Below are 21684 nucleotides of genomic sequence, written 5' to 3' on the forward strand. Positions count from 1 at the left end.
TCAGTCTGCTTTCGGCTGCGGTGGGGCGAGGACGTCCGCTGCGCCTCGCCGAGCGCGACCGTGAGCGCTTGCTTGTGTTTGCCTTCTCGCGGCGCGAGTTGTATATGTTCCAAGTTCAGTGCGATAATGGCACACACATGGCGCCACGATACGATCAAAATTACTTTCCAACCAGATTACGCGCGTCCTGGAGCCTATGAAATAGAACAGTTCATACGCGACGATATACGTTTAGATCCGGCGACTGTCGTCGGAATACATTTTTCTATAACGGCGAGCGTGGTTTATGTTAAAATGACCAGTGCAGAGGTCTGCGCGACAGTGGTTTCTAAATACTCGAACTCTCTCCGATTCAAACATTCTGACGGGCATATCGGTGCAGTGACGGTGGATCATGCAGGCATGGGCCTAAGGACTGTAAGAGTTTTTGAGCTCCCCTTCGAGGTCCCAGAGGAAGTTGTCAAGGACGCCTTCCGACCATATGGCAATGTTATCAGCCACGTTGCAGAAAAGTGGCAAACTTTCTCGACGTATAAGGTCTACAATGGTGTGCGCCAAATTAAACTTGAGCTCAAGAAACATGTGCCGTCCTATTTGAACATCGGCGGCTGTCGTGCAATCATCATGTACGACGGTCAACCGCGTACCTGTTCCGGATGTGGGCAGGAAGGCCATGTTCGATCGAGCTGCTTACAACGTAGAATTACGCAGATACCAGTGGGAGACTCCGTTTCCCCGACGGGGACGACAATCCTGCCCCTCACGTACGCTCAGACGACGATGCGCACCATAGTTGAGGACGAAACGGGCGATCAGACACATCCATCGACGCCAGAAGTACCACGGGAGGAAGAGGAAGGACCCTCGGTGCCAACCCATATGTCGCCCCCTCCACAGCAACAACAGCAGCAACAGTCCCACGGACTCCAGACGCAACATAACATTCAGAACGCGATGGACGTGGACGCGAACATTGTCCCGACCGCGGCTTTCCTAGCGGAAGGTGATACGACGCTGGATTGCCTCCCACATTCGGATACGGATGTCCACGTTCGAAAGCAACGTTCGCCCCGACGACGCAAGCGACGTCGGCGGACCCCTTCTGACGATTGCCTCCTACACACGGCCGGTCAAGAAGGTGACATCTCATCAGACAGCATGGATGCTGCGCCTGCTGAGGATCTAAGTGGTGTAGACGGTTCACTTGCCCATACTACGAGTGCCCAGTTACTTCTTGCACCACAAACGCGGCAGGTCGCGTCGATGGATGGCGATCCGTCTACCTCTACCAAAGACGACGTACGTGAGAGAGATTTAGGTGCCGATCAGCCACACAGCATCGTGTTGCACCCACTGTGGTCGGACGATGTTGAGGAACTTCCTGAAGAGGGCACGGGTGACAGGGGAGGGGGCGGCATTGGGGATGCCACTACTAGCGTGAAAGACTCATAATTTGTAACGGGTTTGGTGGGTCCGGCATCTCTTGCGGTTAGCTTTTATTACCATGGCATCTACCCTAGGTGAAGAGGCTAGGCAGCACACCTTTCACCTTGCCACAATCAATATCAACGCGATAAGGGCACCACACAAACTGACAATGCTACAACGCATGCTTGATGCGGCGGACATCGACGTGGCCCTCTTACAGGAAGTATGTGTCGCTAGTTTCCCTGACTTCTACGGATATACCGCCCACATCTCCCACGCCTCTTCTACCGATTGTGGTGTGGCTGTTCTGCTACGGGACGGTTTGGCGGCTACGGACGTACTGTACTTACCGAGTGCAAGAGCCATGGCAGTAACTGTCAACGGTGTACGACTCATCAATGTATATGCCCCTTCAGGATCAGGGAGACGGAGAGATCGGGCCCGCTTTTTTTCGGAAGATATTACGCGTCTATTTATGGGCCACATAGACGATATGGTGATCGGAGGAGATTTTAACTGTACATTATCTCCATCTGATCAGCAGCCACATCACGTCCCGTGTGCGGAATTGGAAATGCTAGTGCGTGACCTCCACCTGATTGACACGTGGCGCCACATCCATGGCCCAGCTCCTGGTTACACCCATTATACAAGCCATTCATCAAGTCGGTTGGACAGGATTTACGTCACAAGCACCCTTTCGACGGCGACAAGAGGAGCAGAGCTCTGGCCCACTGCATTCACCAACCACACAGCCTATATTTGCACCATTGCCCTCAAACCTGCACGTGTGTGGCGCAGTAGGCCCCCCTGGAAACTGAACGTCGCCCATCTGGACGAGCCGGCATGTAAAGGTGCTGTCGAAGAGTCGTGGAACGCGTTCTTACGGCGTCGTGGTCGGTACCGATCGACCCTCAGTTGGTGGATTGAATGTGCGAAGCCTGCTCTTAGACGCACCTTCATGGCTTACGGCCGGGAAGCAGCGGCATGGAGGAGGAGCACGGAAAACTTTTATTACACCGTCCTACGGGAATGTCTTGCTATGGAGCCCTCACCTGACAGGCAGATCACAGTCAATAGCGCGAAAGCGCAGTTCGTCTCCTTAGCACGCCATCATTTACAAGGCGCTGTTATACGGTCGCGTGCTCCAGACATGATACAATCAGAAAGGCCATCTATGCACCACGTGCTCGTAGAACGCAGGAGGCGCCGTAGGGCACTGGTAACCGACATGATAACCGACGATGGTCGACATGTGGTGGAACAAGCAGATATAGCAGAAGCCTTCTATGGGCATTACGCTCAACTATATTCAGCAGTGCTCCCTGATATGGCGACGGTAGACTCCGTTTCAGCACATGTCCACGGTACAGTTCCACCAGACATGGTACCGACTTTACTGGGAGAAGTGACAGAAGAGGAAGTGCTCGACGCCATTGGTAAAGGTGCTCCCCATAAATCACCAGGAATCGATGGGTTACCATTAGAGTTCTATCGAGCCTTTAAACAACTGTTGCTACCGTGTTTGATTGAAATTTGCCAGGAATTGATGTCCCCGGGTATAACATTGCCTGCACCATTCTTGGAAGGTCTGATTGTCCCCATCCATTAGCCGAAGGGACGGAATCATGTCCGCGACTATCGTCCCTTAACGTTATTGAACAGCGACTTCAAGATCTTTTCGAGGCTGCTATCAGAACGTATTCGCGGCACACTATTGCACGTCTTGTCCGGCGATCAGACGTCCTTCGGGGGACCCAACAACATCAGAACTGCGTTATGTCGTTACAGAGATCTCATCTCCCTTGCACGGGTGAGACGTTTGCCGGCAGCCCTCGCGTCTATCGACTTTAGCCAGGCTTTTGACCGTGTGGGCCACACTTTCCTCACGGCCGTTCTGCGGCGCATGGAATACCCCGACCCCTTTATCACAGTGTTGACACGCCTACTACATGGTGCAACTTCTCGAGTTCTTGTCAATGGAAGACTGACGGCACCCATGCCGATCCGCCGATCAGTACGACAGGGATGTCCATTATCAACATTGTTATTTGCATTGGCCTTAGAACCCTTGTTGTGTGGTCTCCGAGACAGGCTCACTGGGATACAGTTCGGCGGCTCCATCTATCGCTGCACCGCATATGCGGATGATTTGATGATCGTCATACGAGGAGCTGACGATATGGCCGCGGCTTTGGACTGGATTGCAACCTACGGTACAGCTTCCGGTAGCCAAATCAACGTTGACAAGTCCGTCGCCTTGAGCATCGGGATTGGGCTACCGCAGGAACACATTGCCTCCTTACGCTTCAGTGATACTGTACGCTGCTTGGGCTTAGATTTCATGAACGACATGCGACGCGTGACGACGCTCAATTATCGACGCCTTCTTAACCAAATTAGGGCCGGAATTGCAAATCAGCGCTTGCGATCCCTCAACATCGTTCAGCGGGCGTATTATGCCAATGTATACCTTGCGTCCCGCATACCGCATGTCGCCCAAACGCTACCCATTCCGAAGCCCTTGGCTCGTAGCATTATGGCAGCGCTGGGATACTTCGTCACCACTGGTATGTTACTGAAGATCAGATGCGTATCTCTTACCCTCCCCAAGGAAAAAGGTGGTCTCGGCCTAGTTAACGTCCATGATAGGGCCATTGCCCTCTATGTTAGCTCACATTTATGTCTGCTGCGCCGTTGTCCTACGAGCCTCACGAGTCTGCTTCTGACGGCGCTACGTCCTGCTTCACTAAGAGCGCCGGTGCCACTACAGGACATCCCAGCGGCCGTCTTTTATATAGGACGTTTCTATTTAGAACAAAGTTATTGCAGTGTCGCGCTCACGACACCACAAATGGCTACAACTCGACGCCTATATCATGACATGCTGCAACGCCGCCCCCTAAATGTGGTCGAACTAAAATATCCTGACGTACGGTGGCGCGTGGTGTGGAAAACTGTACACGATGCCATGCTTGATTCCGATGTTGTTTCTCAATGGTACGTCGTCGTTAATGGGAAGCTCGTGACGCAAGAACGTCTCTACAATATCCACATGACAGAATCTCCCAATTGTGTGGGTTGTAATACAGTAGATTCTGACGAGCACCGCCTCAGCTGTGGAGAGGCGGAACCGGTTTGGCACCTAGTGCGGCAGATGCTGGCTTATCTCTTGCGAGTTAGGCCGGAGCATATATCTGCACGCACGTTATTGTTTCCAGATGAGACATTTTACCCCAAGACTCGAACCAACTCTGTCACCTGGATACGTGGACATGCCGTCCATTACCTCTGTCGTGACGGACACAAGGATTCCCTTGACTTCTGGCTCTATTTGCAAGAAAGACATCATGCTATTTCCGGGCATACCAGATATCGACAGTGCTTCGCAAACTACCTATGGAGTGCCTTTCACAGCCCGCCGTGTAGCTGGAATGTTCCAGGCAGTGGCAGATGAGGTCAGAACGAACTGCAAACGACCATATATTGAACAATCTTATCAGTGGGCGCAGTCGCTGGGAAGCCTCACTACGACGTGGTAGCTTTCTTTTCATGCTATTTATGTCTCATATCTTCGATGGCGTCTTCATTCTGTTTTAGTTTTCCAGGCTTGGTTAACTGTGACTGTTCGCACATTGAAAAAAAAAAAATAAAAATAAATAAATAAATAAACGTGGGCAGGAGACCTGCTTTCAAATCCAAATAAATACACAAGAACAAAATAAGACCAAAATGAACAACAAATAAAATTTAATAAAGTATTATACCCTTTCCTTTCTTCTTTTATTTTATTTTTTTATACAAAGTTCAGAGGCATATTTAATTTTTGTTCGTTGGCGGAACCTGAAGTGGCGGCGAACGGCCTTCCCAGTTAGCTTCAGGATGAAAGTGGCGGTGGCACTAGCTTTGTTTTTGTTTTTAGGCTAGATAGGTTTTTGGGGGTAGTATGGGTGATAGGGTCCAACGCCTGAAAAAAAAATAAAAAAAAAGCGGTCTGAGGCGCTGCAGTCGTGGACTGTGCAGCTGATCCCGGCGGAGGTTCGAGTCCTCCCTCGGGCATGGGTGTGTGTGTTTGTCCTTAGGATAATTTAGGTTAAGTAGTGTGTAAGCTTAGGGACTGATGACCTTAGCAGTTAAGTCCCATAAGATTTCACACACATTTGAACAAATTTTTTTAAAGAAATTATTGCCCGCAGAGCTAAACAAAGTGCAGTGTAATTACAATGCTGGCTTTAATTTGTGACTCGATGACAAAGTCGTAAAAGTAGCTCTGAGCAAACCTAAGACAGGACAAGGTTTAAAATGCGCCTTGGCAAAATAAAGTGCATAAAAGTGGCTGGTTGATGTATTTCTTCACCTGAACGATAGGTCTGTCTTTCAGAACACTCTTATTCCTATGTGTACAATTTTCTTCACGATACCACAACAGATTAGGCCCAGGCTGCAGTCAATTTAATAATTAGAAAACTCCAGCTACTTTTTCTACGTTTCCAAATATTTCCTCCGTGCTCGAAATGGACCATTTATTTCTGAGGAAGGATTTGCAGCTTAGTAACTATTTTATTGTCCCTCTCCAGTTTTGCGTGGCTCAACTCCAGCTTACGGAAGATGTGCAGTTAGATTTACTACATAAAAAAGCTTTTTGCTCGCGACACTTACCCCTTTATTCCTTCCACAAGCATGACTTTGAAATCACAAAAGAATGAAGTAAGAAGAGGCGAGTGATGGGAGCAAGTATCGAGGCTCGTATTTGTTTTATGTAGTGAAACTAAATTACCCTCTTCCGTAGACAGATATGAAAACACGTAGCCGGCCGCTGCGGACGAGCGGTTCTAGGTGCTTCAGTCCGGAACCGCGCTGCCTCGGGCAGGGATGTGTGTGATGTCGTTAGGTTAGTTAGGTTTAAGTAGTTCTAAGTCTAGGGGACTGATGACCTCAGATGTTAAGTCTCATAGTGCTTTGAGCCATTTGAACCATTTGAAAACGCCTACAATTAGTAAAAGGCAAAACCCATAAATTTTATGACCTAAATACTGGCTGATTGCTACAAATTCGTATTCAGTAAGAAACAGCACTGTCAGGGTGTTCCCAATGAATTACGGGAAACATAAACTCAATTTATTTGTGAAAATGTTTTAATTGACGCAACGCGTTAAGTTTCTAATTTTCTTAACCTGCACGAAAAAATCATCGTCATTGTGTAAATATTCCTAGGCTATGTGTTTGTTTACACAATGAATTAAAAGGAAAGAGTTATTAGGGTTTAACGCCTCGTCCACGATGATGTTATTAGACGGAACACAGTCTCGGATTGAACAAGGATGTCTTGTTTTGAAATAAGTTATCCCAGCATTAGCCTTAATCGATCACCTAAATCTGGATGGGCAGAGGAAGATTTGAACCCTGTTCCTCCCGTCTGCAACTCCAGCGCCTTAACAACTGCGCCACCTCACTCTAAAAAATGGTTGAAATGGCTCTGAGCACTATGGGACTCAACTGCTGTGGTCATAAGTCCAGTAGAACTTAGAACTACTTAAACCTAACTAACCTAAGGACATCACACACATCCATACCCAAGGCAGGATTCGAACCTGCGACCGTAGCGGTCATGCGGTTCCAGACTGGAGCGCCTTTAACCGCTCGGCCACTCCGGCCGGCTGCCACCTCACTCAGTGATGATCTATGCTCTGAAATGTTGCTTGCAGAAATACAATATAGTGAAAATACTTTTATCCTTACAGTACAAACTGGTTAGTAGCAGAGCTGTTATTTTCTCTTTCCAGCGTGAAAGTTAAGCTAACTCAGAATTTCAGAGCTAACGTAATTTTTTCACATAGCCAAACCTTGCCAGAGGTGAAATAACAATAAATGAGCGAAAACTTTTAGGATCGACTGAGGATAGAACCAAGACATTTAGCTTCGTAGTCTTTTCCAATCCTCAGAATAACTCAACTGGAGTTCGGTCAGCATTCAGTTGTATTCCCTTCGCACAGAGCATTTATACCGAGTGCGATCTAAGAATTTCAGAATTCTCCTGTCCTCACTACTTACTGTGTGTTTAACACAATGAATTAAAAGGAGAATTATTAGGGTTACATATTTTCCCTTTTCCGTAATCGCTGTATGTTAATAGTAACATGCTTTCTGAAACAGCTGTTTGTTATGGTGCAAATGGAACCCGTTCCGAATTATCTTGATATCTGAAGCCTTTGGCAGATAATGTAATCCAAAACAAAGACACTATACTTTTTGCTTTGACTAATTTACATAACATTGCTTACATCACGTTACTTTACCGTGTTTCAGAAACCGAAAGAGCTACCCACGTGACGCGTGGGCGAGTCAGCATATGTGACACCGCTGTTTGTTGTTACTTCCGTTTTGTGGAACGGAATTAAAACCGGACTGGCGATCAATAGTGTGAGTGTAGAGCAACTCTCATCAAAGCGGCACGTGATGGGTACTGACTAAACAATTAACTTACACCAAGAGAAAGCTAATAACAGGTGGGTGTAGCCCTACTGACTTCAATAACATTCGCTAACGTGGGGATTGTATCATGAAACGGTCTTTCTCCCCGATTTTAGCCTGCTGTAGGTCACCTGAATGATTTTGATTTAACTTCTAGTTTTTCCAATATTATTTCAGTGCTTCAGTTTTCTTTTTTGGTTCCCTCTGTAAATGACATTCTAAAACCTTCTTTCCAAACTTATCTATTTTTGGAGCTTCATTCTCTTCGAATGTCATCAGTTGCACATCATTTCTGATTTCTTGAAGCCCTTTGCAGTAGAGAGCTTTTTTTCCCGGCTGACGTGTTTGAAAATTTTCTTGCATAACCTTCTTTCATTCACCCGAACCAGACATTTGCGATTTCTTGCAGCTACAATCAGTGGGCCAGTCTTCTTACACAGATATTCTTTCTTCTCTTATTGTTTCACCTTCCTGTTTTAGTCACTCAATATTTTTCTCAGGATTTACCAACACTTTTTTCCGTGTTTTTATTTTTGTTGTTTTAGTCAAATCCAGTCATTCACCTGCGTATAAACATTTGATAAACGATTTCTTTCTTTCTGTGATTTTATTGGCCAGCCCAGTGCGTTCATTCTCTTGTATTACCTAACCAAAGTATTTAAATTTGTGAACTTTTTCCAGTCATTCCATAATTTATGTTCCCTAAATACGGAACACGTTTTATATTTTCATATATTCCGTCTTTATGTAAGATATTTGAAAGCCTACTTTTCCGGAATTATTTTCGTAAAATTGATCCTTCTTGCTGCCGTTGCTATGTCTTCGAACAATTTTACAAGATCGTTAGCAAACGTTAAACACCGAATTAGAATAGTCTCGTTTCTCTAGCCCAGTTGCACCTGGTCATTTATTACGCACATTTTGAGTCTTTCTTTCCATCCTCTGATCACTTTTTCAAGAACGCAACTGAACAAAATAGGAGAGAGAAAATCTCCTTGTCCAACGTTTGTTCGAAAGCTTCAGACACATCGTCTAAGTATTTAACTTCAGGTTTTGTGTTTGTTAGAGTTTTGCCATCCATATCAATCTCCTACAATAGGTCTGGCGATCGAGTCACACGCATTTCAGACGTTCACAGGCGCGACAACATAGAGCATACACTTTGCTGTTCTGTCATGGATTTAAGCTTAAGGCTTAGTATTTGCTGCATATATAACCTACCCTTCCGAAATCCTCCTTTATACTTCTTGATCTTGTCATCTACGTTTTTTGGTAGCCCATTAAGCAGCGCTTTAGAATGGCTCGTGTTATAAATGGTAACTGCGGTACTTCTGTGTAGTCATTGACGTTACGTCTCTTCTCTTACGCAGCAGATGGATTAGTGCCCATTTTCACTCCTCTCGAATTTGTCAAACATATATTCTGTAGTATTCGTTTTCACGTGTGCCGTAAATTTTTCAGTTTCCACAATTCTGCTTTGCTCTTTTTCATGTTTTGATTTCTGGACATTTCTTATCTGTGGCTAATAAAGACTGCGTTTTATTGGCAGGACACTTTAAAATGTAACGGATGTACTCAAGAGACTGCCTACACTACGCTTGTCCATCTTCTTTTAGGACACGCGATGTGGGATCCTTACCACAGAGGATTTGACGGAATACATCGAGCAAGTTCGGAGAAGGGGAGCACGTTTTGCATTATCGCGAAATAGGGGAGTGAGTGTTACTGAACTGATACAGGATATGGGGTGGACATTATTAAAAGAAAGGCGTTTTTCGTTGCGATGGAATTTTCTCACGAAATTTTAATCACCAAATTTCTCCTCCGAATGCGAAAATATTTTATTGACTCCGGCCTACATTGGGAAAAACGCTCATCAATAAAAAATAAGGGAAATCAGAGCTCCCATGGAAAAAAATAGGTGTTCGTTTTTTTTTCGCGCGTTGTACGAGTTTGGAATAATAGAGAATTATTTTGAAGGTGGTTCAATGAACAAAAATGGTTCAAATGGCTCTGAGCACTATGGGACTTAACATCTATGGTCATCAGTCCCCTAGAACTTAGAACTACTTAAACCTAACTAACCTAAGGACATCACACAACATCCAGCCATCACGAGGCAGAGAAAATCCCTGACCCCGCCGGGAATCGAACCCGGGAACCCGGGCGTGGGAAGCGAGAACGCTACCGCACGACCACGAGATGCGGGCGTTCAATGAACACTCGACCAGGCACTTAAATGTGATTTGCAGAGTATCCATGTAGATGTAGACTTTGGTTGCCTCAGGAATTGAGATGAGAAGTCTCTTTTGGTTTGACGCAATTTGATAAAGTCTCGAAAAATTTTTCTAATAACTGACAGTTTCCTTTTCTGGAATGAGACTGGCTTTCTGTTCTCTTTTCGCAAACGTATATTTGGGAATTATACTTTGAAAGCTTATGCATAAACACTAAGTAGAAATCTTGGGTCTTGATTCTCTGAAAATAATTTTCAATTTGAAAGTGTTTATCATTTGCATGCTTAAGGTTTTTATACTTCTGTTCCCTGTTGTCGAACTGTGCCCTTTAGGTCACAATTTTCATTCGCCGTCAATGACGCTGGTTTTCTTCATCTGTAATCCTAAACAGAAGCGAAAGAGGAAACTGAGGAAACCGTTTGGAGGAATTTGGTTGTCTATGGCGGGAAGGAAGCATATGTCTCGGGACAGAGTTTATTATTTAGGAATGAGATTTGATTAAATTGAAGCGGGGTTACGGATAAGACGTGGATGTGCATAGAAGATGGAATATGTGTGTAATGGTGCAGCGGAGTCCTTGGATTGGTGTAGAATACTGAGTGTTGGGAATTTTTTCAAAACTTGCTATACTGGGTTGTAAGGCACTCGAGAGAGAGAAGAGAGTATAGAAACTTGAGGTGATATACAATGTGAGTTGGGGAAGGTAGATTCCGAAGGCGTGGAAAAGTGCATATCTTTCTGAGATGTCAAGGACTATGTAGAACATTGGCGGGTCAGATATCCAGGTAAAATTGGAGCACTGGCATTGGTGAGGAAAATGGTAGTAGGTTTTAAATCCCAGATGTGACTCTTAGTAGTTTTTAAGCGTGAATTGAGGTCTCTCTTTCTACGGTTGTTATTCATGTACACTTCTTAAGCATCATACATCGCCCTGGAATGATGTTTCTGTGGTCGTCAGCCCTAAGATTGGTTTTATGCACCCCTCCACGCAATTCTCTAGCGTGCAAAGTCTTTTCGTCTCTGAACAGCTACGGCAGCCTGCATCCACTTGAGCTTATTCCTGTGGTCAACCCCTGGCCTCGCACTACAGTTCCCTCCTCCCCCCCCCCCCTCCCCACCTCCCTGCCATCCTCCCCCTCACACGTTCCTCCATTACGAAATCTACGATTTCTTGATGCTACAGGATGTTTCCTACCAACCATCTTTTAGGCTCTCTGTGACTTAAAGCTCATTTCTCTCCTGTTCGACTCAGTACCTCTTCATTAGCTATCCTACCTACCCAACTAATCTTCGGTATTTCCGTAGCACCACATTTCAAGACCTTTTATCCTCGTCTTACCTGTGCCGTTTAACGTTCGTTTCGCTTCCGTATAAAGCTACAGTCCAGAGAAACACTTTCAGAAAACACTTCCTAATACTCAAAAGCACTGTTATTTACGCAAAATTGGCGCACACAGAAAGAGTGGCCTAAATGAATTAAATTCGGAGTGAGCATGAAGAGTGTATCAGCAAGAAGTGATTACGATTACAATGTCGAGTGATGGTGTACGCATAGGACCTACAGCACTCTGTCTTGTACCACCGTAAAGATCAGATTTGGGCATAACTCACAACGAAACATCACCAACTTGAGTTTATATTTTAAGGAGAAAAAAGTACAGTTTCAAGATGGCAGCACCAGAAATCGATAGCGCGTGGAAATTTAATTCTGATAATACGCAGTTATGACCTTTGCAAAGTACTGCTTTTAAACATGTGTGCACACCGTTTGTCACTAATTCCGCTACACTGCAGCTGCCTATTACTCGAGCGCGAAGTACTGTACTGTGGAGTGACAACCAGAGCCCTCCTATTCGCGAGATGTTGAAAGTATTGGAACAACCTGCGTTCTACCCCAAAGTACCGTTATCCAAATTGGCGGCGATGACGTCATCCAAGATGGCGGAGATGACGTCTATCAAGATGGCGGATTTGGCGGGAAGTTTGAATTTTGGTGGGAAAGTTCCACGTGATAGCCTTCCTGCTCTCAACAAACGCAAATGTTCTCACCGCTCCTATATCCCACCACATTCAATCGAGTATTCTCATTGGCTCTTATCGAATTTACCAGTCGAATTACTAACGCCATTGGTATCAAAGCACCATCCACCTTTTCTTTATGGGGCCTTCTGTGGTTATTTTGCACAGTTCGCTAAATTGCTCCGACAACTCCCTCAATCAATACTCCCCTCATGATAGGACACAGTCATCCTCTCTAGTCATCCCATAACATAAGCCATACTAACTTCACAATGCAATATATACACACTAACTTTACAATATAATATATACACATTTGACAGAAACAGAGCACTTATGTTTTATATCTCTACATCACCCAAAAAAATTATCTTATACACCGTCTATATGCCACAATGCTCTCCATTCCTAGGGAAGCACTGTCAACCTGTTTTTTTCTATCTACAGACATATCACTTCACAGTAGCGCCCTCTGGTGGTCACGATATGAACTAAGTCAGTTGGGTTCTGGAGCTCGCGGTGAACACAGTGGGTGCCATCATCTTGAATACCCGTACTTGCACCATGATCTGACGTCATGGTGGCGCCGTCTGGTGGCACCGATATGAACCAAGCCAGTTGGAGTCCAGACCCAGGGGAGAACACACACGATTGAAATTGGTTAAATAATAAAGTCAAGTCCATTTTTTCGCGCCATTTTCTTTGCATAGTAGAGGTAACTGGGGTGTGATGGATTATCCTGTTGGAGTTTGAACTTCGCGCCATTTTTCTGGGCGATTAAATGAAATAAAAAAATAAAACTGTTGTGTTACAATCTAATAACCGAAGAGAATGTGTAATATATTTGCTGTTAATACACTGGTGTTGAAAATTTAAGAAACAACCGGAAATGTTGCAAGATTGCGTTTATTTTGTCACAAAACAGTATAAACAGGTAATAGTAAAGTAGAAACAATGGAAAGAATACGGAACGTGAACAACTGCAGCATGCACAACGGTAGACAAAAATGTCCTTCGTTTTTTCCAACTTATCGGATTTGCAGGCACATTCCAACAACTTGTTATTGCTCAATATGGGGCGTGACCATCTCTGGCAGCAATACAGGTCTGACAATGACGGGGCATGCTGCAAATGAAGTCATAAATCTCATGCCGAGGCAATAGTGCCCATTCTTTCTGCAGAGCTGCTCTTAAGTCTCGGAGAGTGGTTGGTGGATTCTGACGTGATGCAACCCGTCTTCCTAGTACATCGCAGACATGCTCTATGGGATTATAATCGGAAGAGCGAACAGGCCACGCTACGCATGCGATATTTTCCGTTGCTCTATGATTTTGAGCATTATCGTCCATCAGCACGAAGTCTGGGCCCTCAGAATCTCGCAACAACCGCACATGAGGGCCCCAAGATCTCGTCACGGTGCCTGATAGGAGTTAAACCATGTGCATTCACCCGTACAGTTTCATGAAGAGTGTTCGAGTGGTCAACATAATCCCTGATCACACCTTCAGGGGTCCTCCTCGATATTAGTCTCTTTCCACAATCTTTGGGTCCTAAAATCGTGTTCCACGTTCCCTCCAGATCGGAATCTGTCGAGAATCACTCTTCAGATCAAATCAGGACTCATGTATGAAAATAATATTGGCCCATTGTTCGCCCATCTACGTGACATGTTGCCGACTCCACTCTCGACGTTCCTTTCTGTCAAGACTCGTCAAAGGTAGACATACAGCAGGTCTCTGACAGTAAAGGCCAATCTGCCGAAGCCTACCGTTTGCCACGATACAACACGTCCAGTGGATGCTGCGAACTCACATGCCAGTTGCCATGCAGTACTATTGCGGTAGTCCTCTCTTTCTGATGCCACGCGTAGCCGGTCTTGCCCTGGTCAGTTTTTATCTCTATAAACGGTCACCACATACGAGAAACGACGGAACGATTCACATTAAGCCATCGGGTCACATCAGTTTGCGACTGTTCTGCTTTAGTTTGTAACGCTGCGCTTTGTGCACACACGAGCCGGCCGCGGTGGTCTAGCGGTTCTGGCGCTGCAGACCGGAACCGCGGGACTGCTACGGTCGCAGGTTCGAGTCCTGCCTCGGGCATGGGTGTGTGTGATGTCCTTAGGTTAGTTAGGTTTAAGTAGTTCTAAGTTCTAGGGGACTTATGACCTAAGATGTTGAGTCCCATAGTGCTCAGAGCCATTTTTTGTGCACACACGATACTCTTTAAAGCCTGTACTATGGTAAGTTGACGGGCTTCACCTTGTGAGAAAGGATTTTTGTATAGATATTGACCGTGTGTGCCTGAATGGAGGCAAATCAGACTTACATCCACTCTGTAATAACAATGATACGTCAAGCAAGTCCGAAATGCAACTACACGTCAGGACGGACAAGAAACAACACAGAAGATGATACCAATTTGTTAACAATACGGTCGCCAGCCTAATTAGGCATTAACTGAGTTTCTTCCCTGTACAAGTTGATGTACGTTCGTGCAAAACAACACGTAGTAACACTGCATAATATGGTAAATTTTAGAACCAGAAAATCTACTGAACTGATAATTTCACTTTCTGTACTAATATGGATAAACCATAAATACATAACATTACACTATAATGTTTACTATAAAACTTTGTACTGTCTATTTATCTGATTAAAATCGGGCATAGGTTATCCTAGAAATAGCACTTTCGAAACACACACACAATGTCAATTTTGATAAAGGTAAAACACTGATAAAGTTTGGCCTTTATATTGGCTTTAACTTTGCTGGTCAAATCAGTTTATAACACTTCAGAATTCAAATGAATAAAAAAGAGGGGGGGGGGGGGGGGACCCTGAAACTGTTGTGATCACTGTATAAAAAAAAAAATTTAATTACTGAAATCATTGTGTGCTCAAAATTTCCACTATATGAGTTACTACTCTTTTTATCTTATTTCCTGCTCATTTAAATATCATTATATCTGTCTCGAAATAATTAAACTTCATTACTAAAGCAATTTCAAAATTATCTTCCAACTTTGTCAGACCTTTGTTATTCGTCTATTAGTTCATTAACAAAAAAATTCTTTAAACATCATTCTAACATAGCTAGGTCTGCAGGTAATTATTATTAACATAAACTTTAATTCTTCATTTCGGGACACTCGGATTGCACAACATTTGGAAAGGACCCTGGCTAGGTTAGTTGTGAGGATAATTAAATGATAGGACAGTTCTGGTAAAATTTAAGTTGTTATTGAACAGTATGGAACAAAAGTAACACTGGTCCACACGAGTACAGTACTAAAACTTTCAACCTGTTCGTATCGATGCGGCGGTTGGCGGGCGGCGAGATGGCGAGGCACAGAGCACACATATAACCACAGCAATGGCTCTTGATGTACCGGCACTTTACTTCTTCATAGCGTCGCAATACTTTTCCATTTAGTGCCTATGGAATTTTGCCATGCTGTATAGGCGTCGGAACGACATATCCGAGGCTCAATGAAACTACGTCTTCCAGGAGAGCCTCCTCGATCCAGAACGTGTTGCTCAGACCAATGCCCAACTCCGACTACTACTGCTGAGCCCAGTATGCCGTGCAGTGCCCGTGTGCATTTTCCCGCGCTCGCCTGCCATCCACCTTTTACCGCTCCCTTACAGACAGGGTATTCACCCGAGGTTTTGCATTCTACATATTCTAATACATTGCCTACGCATGGACCAGACGCACAATTACAATTTTAACATCTTACCACAGTCTCAACAATTGTTACACTTCAATTCTATTGCAATATTGCTTGAAATTTGACATAAACATTAATATTCACATCGAAATTTGTTTACAGTTTTCTTAACACAATGACGTGAAACAAAAAAGAAATGAAATCAGGACATCGATTACACTAATTTATCGAAAATCAGAAGAAAAAAATATTATATGTGCAATAGTACAGCGTTGTTGTTGTTACAAGTTCTTCATATGACCCTTCACCGCAGAGTGTCTGGTAGGTGCCTTCTCTGTGCCCTACTGCATTGTCTGTGACTGTGTACACAGCGAATGTGGATGTGGGCCTACCCAGCAAACACTACCCCGTTTGATAGGTGCCGTGACGTCATTATTGTCCTGTTTTTTACTGACCGGATTACCTTCTCCCGTGCAGAACACGATTGTACGGACATCTGTACGGTTATATCGTGAATTATACACAGGACTAGGAAATACGGGATTGTTGCTTTAATTCTGGATACCAGTGTGCATTTTTGTACAGACAAGTGTACGAGATTAAAATGAAACTGTTGTTTTACGATCTAATAACTTGAGTTGGGCGTGTAACAGATAAAAATACATTCGCTATTAATACATTATTCTACAGGAAAGTGTAAGAAATGAAAATAATGTTGAAATTTTGGAGTACGATCTAGTAACTGAGATAGCCGAACAAACGTAAAACTACATTTGCTATAAACAGATCATTTTACAGACACGTGTGGTAAAAGAAAATTGATTTTGTAATCAAATAGTTAATATTTAATGCGTTATGTGGCGCGATGCTGCTTAATAAGCGTGCGTAGTACTTTTGATCCATATCTCCTGATTCGGTAAAGCTGTTGCTGATGTCCAAAGCAGCTATCTGAATGTGCCTCGTCAGATACATCCTCAGAAGAATGCGACGAAATTTCACTGTCACTATCTGATTCGAGTTGAATAATTGCGCTCTCAATAGCTTCGTCCATCAGTGCGTCTTTATGCGAGTATTCGTCAATAATACGAGTAGTTTTCACTTTATCACGCTCCTTCTTCGAGTCGTCTTTCATAATGCTCTGTGTTGCAGCCGCAGTCTTTTGTTCAAATTAGGAATGGGTAACGCTGCTGATATTGTTCGATGAAATTTTCCGTTTTATTAAGTTCGATATAAGTTCGACGGGGCTCAGATCACAGTTATAGGATGAAGGCGTAATCCTTTCCCGGATTTTTCGGTACTCTATCTGGTGTATATTTTGGTTCGGGCTTGTAGCTTTTCGCAACTTTCAAGAGCTCGTCCCGTGTTAAATCCGCACATAACGCGATTTTATGCTTAGTCAGCCATGATTATATATCTACTTTCCAAGAAAATGTGTTTGGCGCTTTATTTTCGTGTACGCAATGGTAGTGTCCATTGTCTAGTACCACAATACTTCCAGATGGAATATTTGGAATTAGGCGGTCTTCCAACCATTTTATATAATTTTCGCTGCTAATTTCGTTATGATAATCTTCCGATATTGACCTCAAATTATAGATGAGCTCTGTACCCTCAATGACCCCCACTGTCCTCTCGCATGAACCATTATTGCTCTTTGTCCAGAACTTTCATTTTTTCGTACACTTGGCAAGTCACCACGCTGCTAACATTTACTAACAGCATCTGCGTATGCACCCAGTGTACACGACGGTTTCCTTCGCAACGTTCTTGTTTTCTCTCATTGTTCTAAGAAAGCGTGCATGTCATGTTACAATATTCTCCCTCTCAATCAGAAATTTTCTTCCATTTTTAACATAATATCCTTCAAAATTTTCCAGAGAGTGATTCGTTTCCGCGTTAAATTAATGTGTGTATCGTCCTTCATCCAATTTTAAAGCTTTCTAATGATATGTGTTTCTCTTTTAACGTCGTTATATTCTAAGAACTTTCTTTTCACTAAAGTTCTCTCAAAGTCGTCGAGACACTTAGTTTTCTTCCTCAGTCTCTTCTTTCCTGGTGTCACAATTTTCTGACCAACCCGTCTGTCTTTCTTAAGATAGTTCAGAACATTATGCACTATCCTTACACCCTTTGCTACTGAGCTGCTGCTCTCTCCGTAGCTCTTTCTGACGGTATAACCAAGCCATTCCGTTTCTCTTCTCGACAGAACTGAACGTCGTTATTTATCAACACTTTTCCGTCTGAGCGTTCTCTTCGATAACGTATATTTGCGCGATGACTATCCATTTCAGCAGACACTAAGAACACGCAGTATTAATAATTCACTGAGGCTATAACGTGTCGTAAAATGTCGACCCACGTGCGCCTGTAATGTACTGCTGAGTATTACCGGACGGACGCCTTTCGACCCATCTGTACGTAACCAAAATTTGGTTCTACGTTCTCCTGTCGGCAGTTGTAAAATGAACAGTTTATAGTTACATTTGTATCTGGTATTGTGCTTATGTATATCAACACATTTACGAGATCATGCTGAAAAGTAATGCCTCCGAATTTTTTATGTGAAAACTCGTAAATTTTTTTAAAATAAAACAGACGTTATTAACATTCTACATTTTTATTCTTCATGTCTACATACACTCCTGGAAATTGAAATAAGAACACCGTGAATTCATTGTCCCAGGAAGGGGAAACTTTATTGACACATTCCTGGGGTCAGATACATCACATGATCACACTGACAGAACCACAGGCACATAGACACAGGCAACAGAGCATGCACAATGTCGGCACTAGTACAGTGTATATCCACCTTTCGCAGCAATGCAGGCTGCTATTCTCCCATGGAGACGATCGTAGAGATGCTGGATGTAGTCCTGTGGAACGGCTTGCCATGCCATTTCCACCTGGCCCCTCAGTTGGACCAGCGTTCGTGCTGGACGTGCAGACCGCGTGAGACGACGCTTCATCCAGTCCCAAACATGCTCAATGGGGGACAGATCCGGAGATCTTGCTGGCCAGGGTAGTTGACTTACACCTTCTAGAGCACGTTGGGTGGCAGGGGATACATGCGGACGTGCATTGTCCTGTTGGAACAGCAAGTTCCCTTGCCGGTCTAGGAATGGTAGAACGATGGGTTCGATGACGGTTTGGATGTACCGTGCACTATTCAGTGTCCCCTCGACGATCACCAGTGGTGTATGGCCAGTGTAGGAGATCGCTCCCCACACCATGATGCCGGGTGTTGGCCCTGTGTGCCTCGGTCGTATGCAGTCCTGCCAAACACGCATACGACCATCATTGGCACCAAGGCAGAAGCGACTCTCATCGCTGAAGACGACACGTCTCCATTCGTCCCTCCATTCACGCCTGTCGCGACACCACTGGAGGCGGGCTGCACGATGTTGGGGCGTGAGCGGAAGACGGCCTAACGGTGTGCGGGACCGTAGCCCAGCTTCATGGAGACGGTTGCGAATGGTCCTCGCCGATACCCCAGGAGCAACAGTGTCCCTAATTTGCTGGGAAGTGGCGGTGCGGTCCCCTACGGCACTGGGTAGGATCCTACGGTCTTGGCGTGCATCCGTGCGTCGCTGCGGTCCGGTCCCAGGTCGACGGGCACGTGCACCTTCCGCCGACCACTGGCGACAACATCGATGTACTGTGGAGACCTCACGCCCCACGTGTTGAGCAATTCGGCGGTACGTCCACCCGGCCTCCCGCATGCCCACAGTACGCCCTCGCTCAAAGTCCGTCAACTGCACATACGGTTCACGTCCACGCTGTCGCGGCATGCTACCAGTGTTAAAGACTGCGATGGAGCTCCGTATGCCACGGCAAACTGGCTGACACTGACGGCGGCGGTGCACAAATGCTGCGCAGCTAGCGCCATTCGACGGCCAACACCGCGGTTCCTGGTGTGTCCGCTGTGCCGTGCGTGTGATCATTGCTTGTACAGCCCTCTCGCAGTGTCCGGAGCAAGTATGGTGGGTCTGACACACCGGTGTCAATGTGTTCTTTTTTCCATTTTCAGGAGTGTATTTTCAGTCTTCTGCCGCTAGAGCGTTTCATATGTAGAATGTAACATGGTGGTGTGTTACGTAAATATGTCGTTGCGTGAGAAACAGCGCGCTGCAATCGAGTTTGAAATGCGAAGGGTTCGTCCACACATGAAGCATCTTTTCCTTCAGCATGACACTGCCAGATCACACACGAGCGCTGCTACGTCTGCTACAATCCGACGCCTTAGTTTCACTTTAGACCGCTCCATTCGCACCATCAACAGAACGGGCTCTGCTAACGGTATACTACGCCTTCCATATCGCTGGAAAAGGGTTCTACACAACGCTGGTGACTACTTTGAAGGACAGTAACATGTGCAAACATGTAACTCTTTTGTATCGGTAGTGAAATAATAGTTGCCACTATTTCAGTTACACTGAAGAGTAAAAGAAAAAGGTACACGAGCACGCAGAAGTGCCGCAACACGACGTGGCGTGGACTCGACTAATGTCTGAAGTAGTGCTGGAGGGAACTGAATCCTGCAGGGCCGTCCATAAATCCGTAAGAGTACGAGATCGTGGCGATCTCTTCTGAACAACACGTTGCAAGGCATCCCAGATATGCTCAATAATGTTCATGTGCGGGGAGATGATGGCCAGCGTAAGTGTTTAAACTCAGAAGAGTGTTCCTGGAGCCACTCTGTAAGTAAATATGGGCATGTGGGGTGTCGCATTGTCCTGCTGGAATTGCACAACTCCGTCGGAATGCACAATGGACGCGAATGGATGTAGGTGATCAGACAGGGTTACGTTCATGTTGCCTGTCAGAGACGTATCTAGACGTATCAGGGGTCCCATATCACTCCAACAGCACACGCCCCACACCATTACTGAGCCTCCACCAGTTTCAACAGTCCTCTGCTGACATACAAGGTCCATGGATTCAGCAGGATGTCTCCATACCGGAACACGTCCATCCGATCGATAAAATATGAAATGAGACTCTTTCGCCCAGGCAACATGTTTCCAGTTATCAACAGTCCAATGTCGGTTCAAATGGCTCTGAGCACTATGGGACTCAACTGCTGAGGTCATTAGTCCCCTAGAACTTAGAACTAGTTAAACCTAAATAACCTAAGGACGTCACAAACATCCATGCCCGAGGCAGGATTCGAACCTGCGACCATAGTGGTCTTGCGGTTCCAGACTGCAGCGCCTTTAACCGCACGGCCACTTCGGCCGGCCCAATGTCGGTGCTGACGAGCCCAGGCGAGACGTATACCTTTGTGTCCTGCAGCCATCAAGGGTACACGAGTGGGCCTTCTGCTCCGAAAGCCCATATCGATGATGTGTCGTTGAATGGTTCCCACGCTGACATTGTTGGTGGCCCAGCACTGGAATCTGCAGCAATTTGCGGAAGGGTTGCACGTCTGTCAGGTCGAACGATTCTTTTCAGTCGTTGGTCCCGTTCCTGCAGGATTTTTTTCCGGCCGCAGTGACGTCAGAGATTTGATGTTTTACCGGATTCCTGATATTCACTGTACACTCGTGAAATGGTCGTACGGGAAAATCCCCACTTCATCACTACCTTGGAGATGCTGTCTCCCATCGCTCGTACGCCGACTAGAATACCACGTTCAAGCTCTCTTAAATGTTGATGACTTGACATTGTACCAGCAGTAACCGATCTGACAACAGCGTCAAACACTTGTCTTATATAGTCGTTGCCGACCGCAGCGCCTTATTCTGCCTGTTTACGTATCTCTGTATTTGAATACTAATGCCGGTATCAGTTTCTTTGGCGCTTCAGTGTAACAGAAGACTGATAGTACAGGTACGACGTACAATCCGCCA

The sequence above is a fragment of the Schistocerca serialis genome, chromosome 3, assembly GCF_023864345.2.
Source record: "Schistocerca serialis cubense isolate TAMUIC-IGC-003099 chromosome 3, iqSchSeri2.2, whole genome shotgun sequence".
NCBI classification, from domain to species: domain Eukaryota; kingdom Metazoa; phylum Arthropoda; class Insecta; order Orthoptera; family Acrididae; genus Schistocerca; species Schistocerca serialis.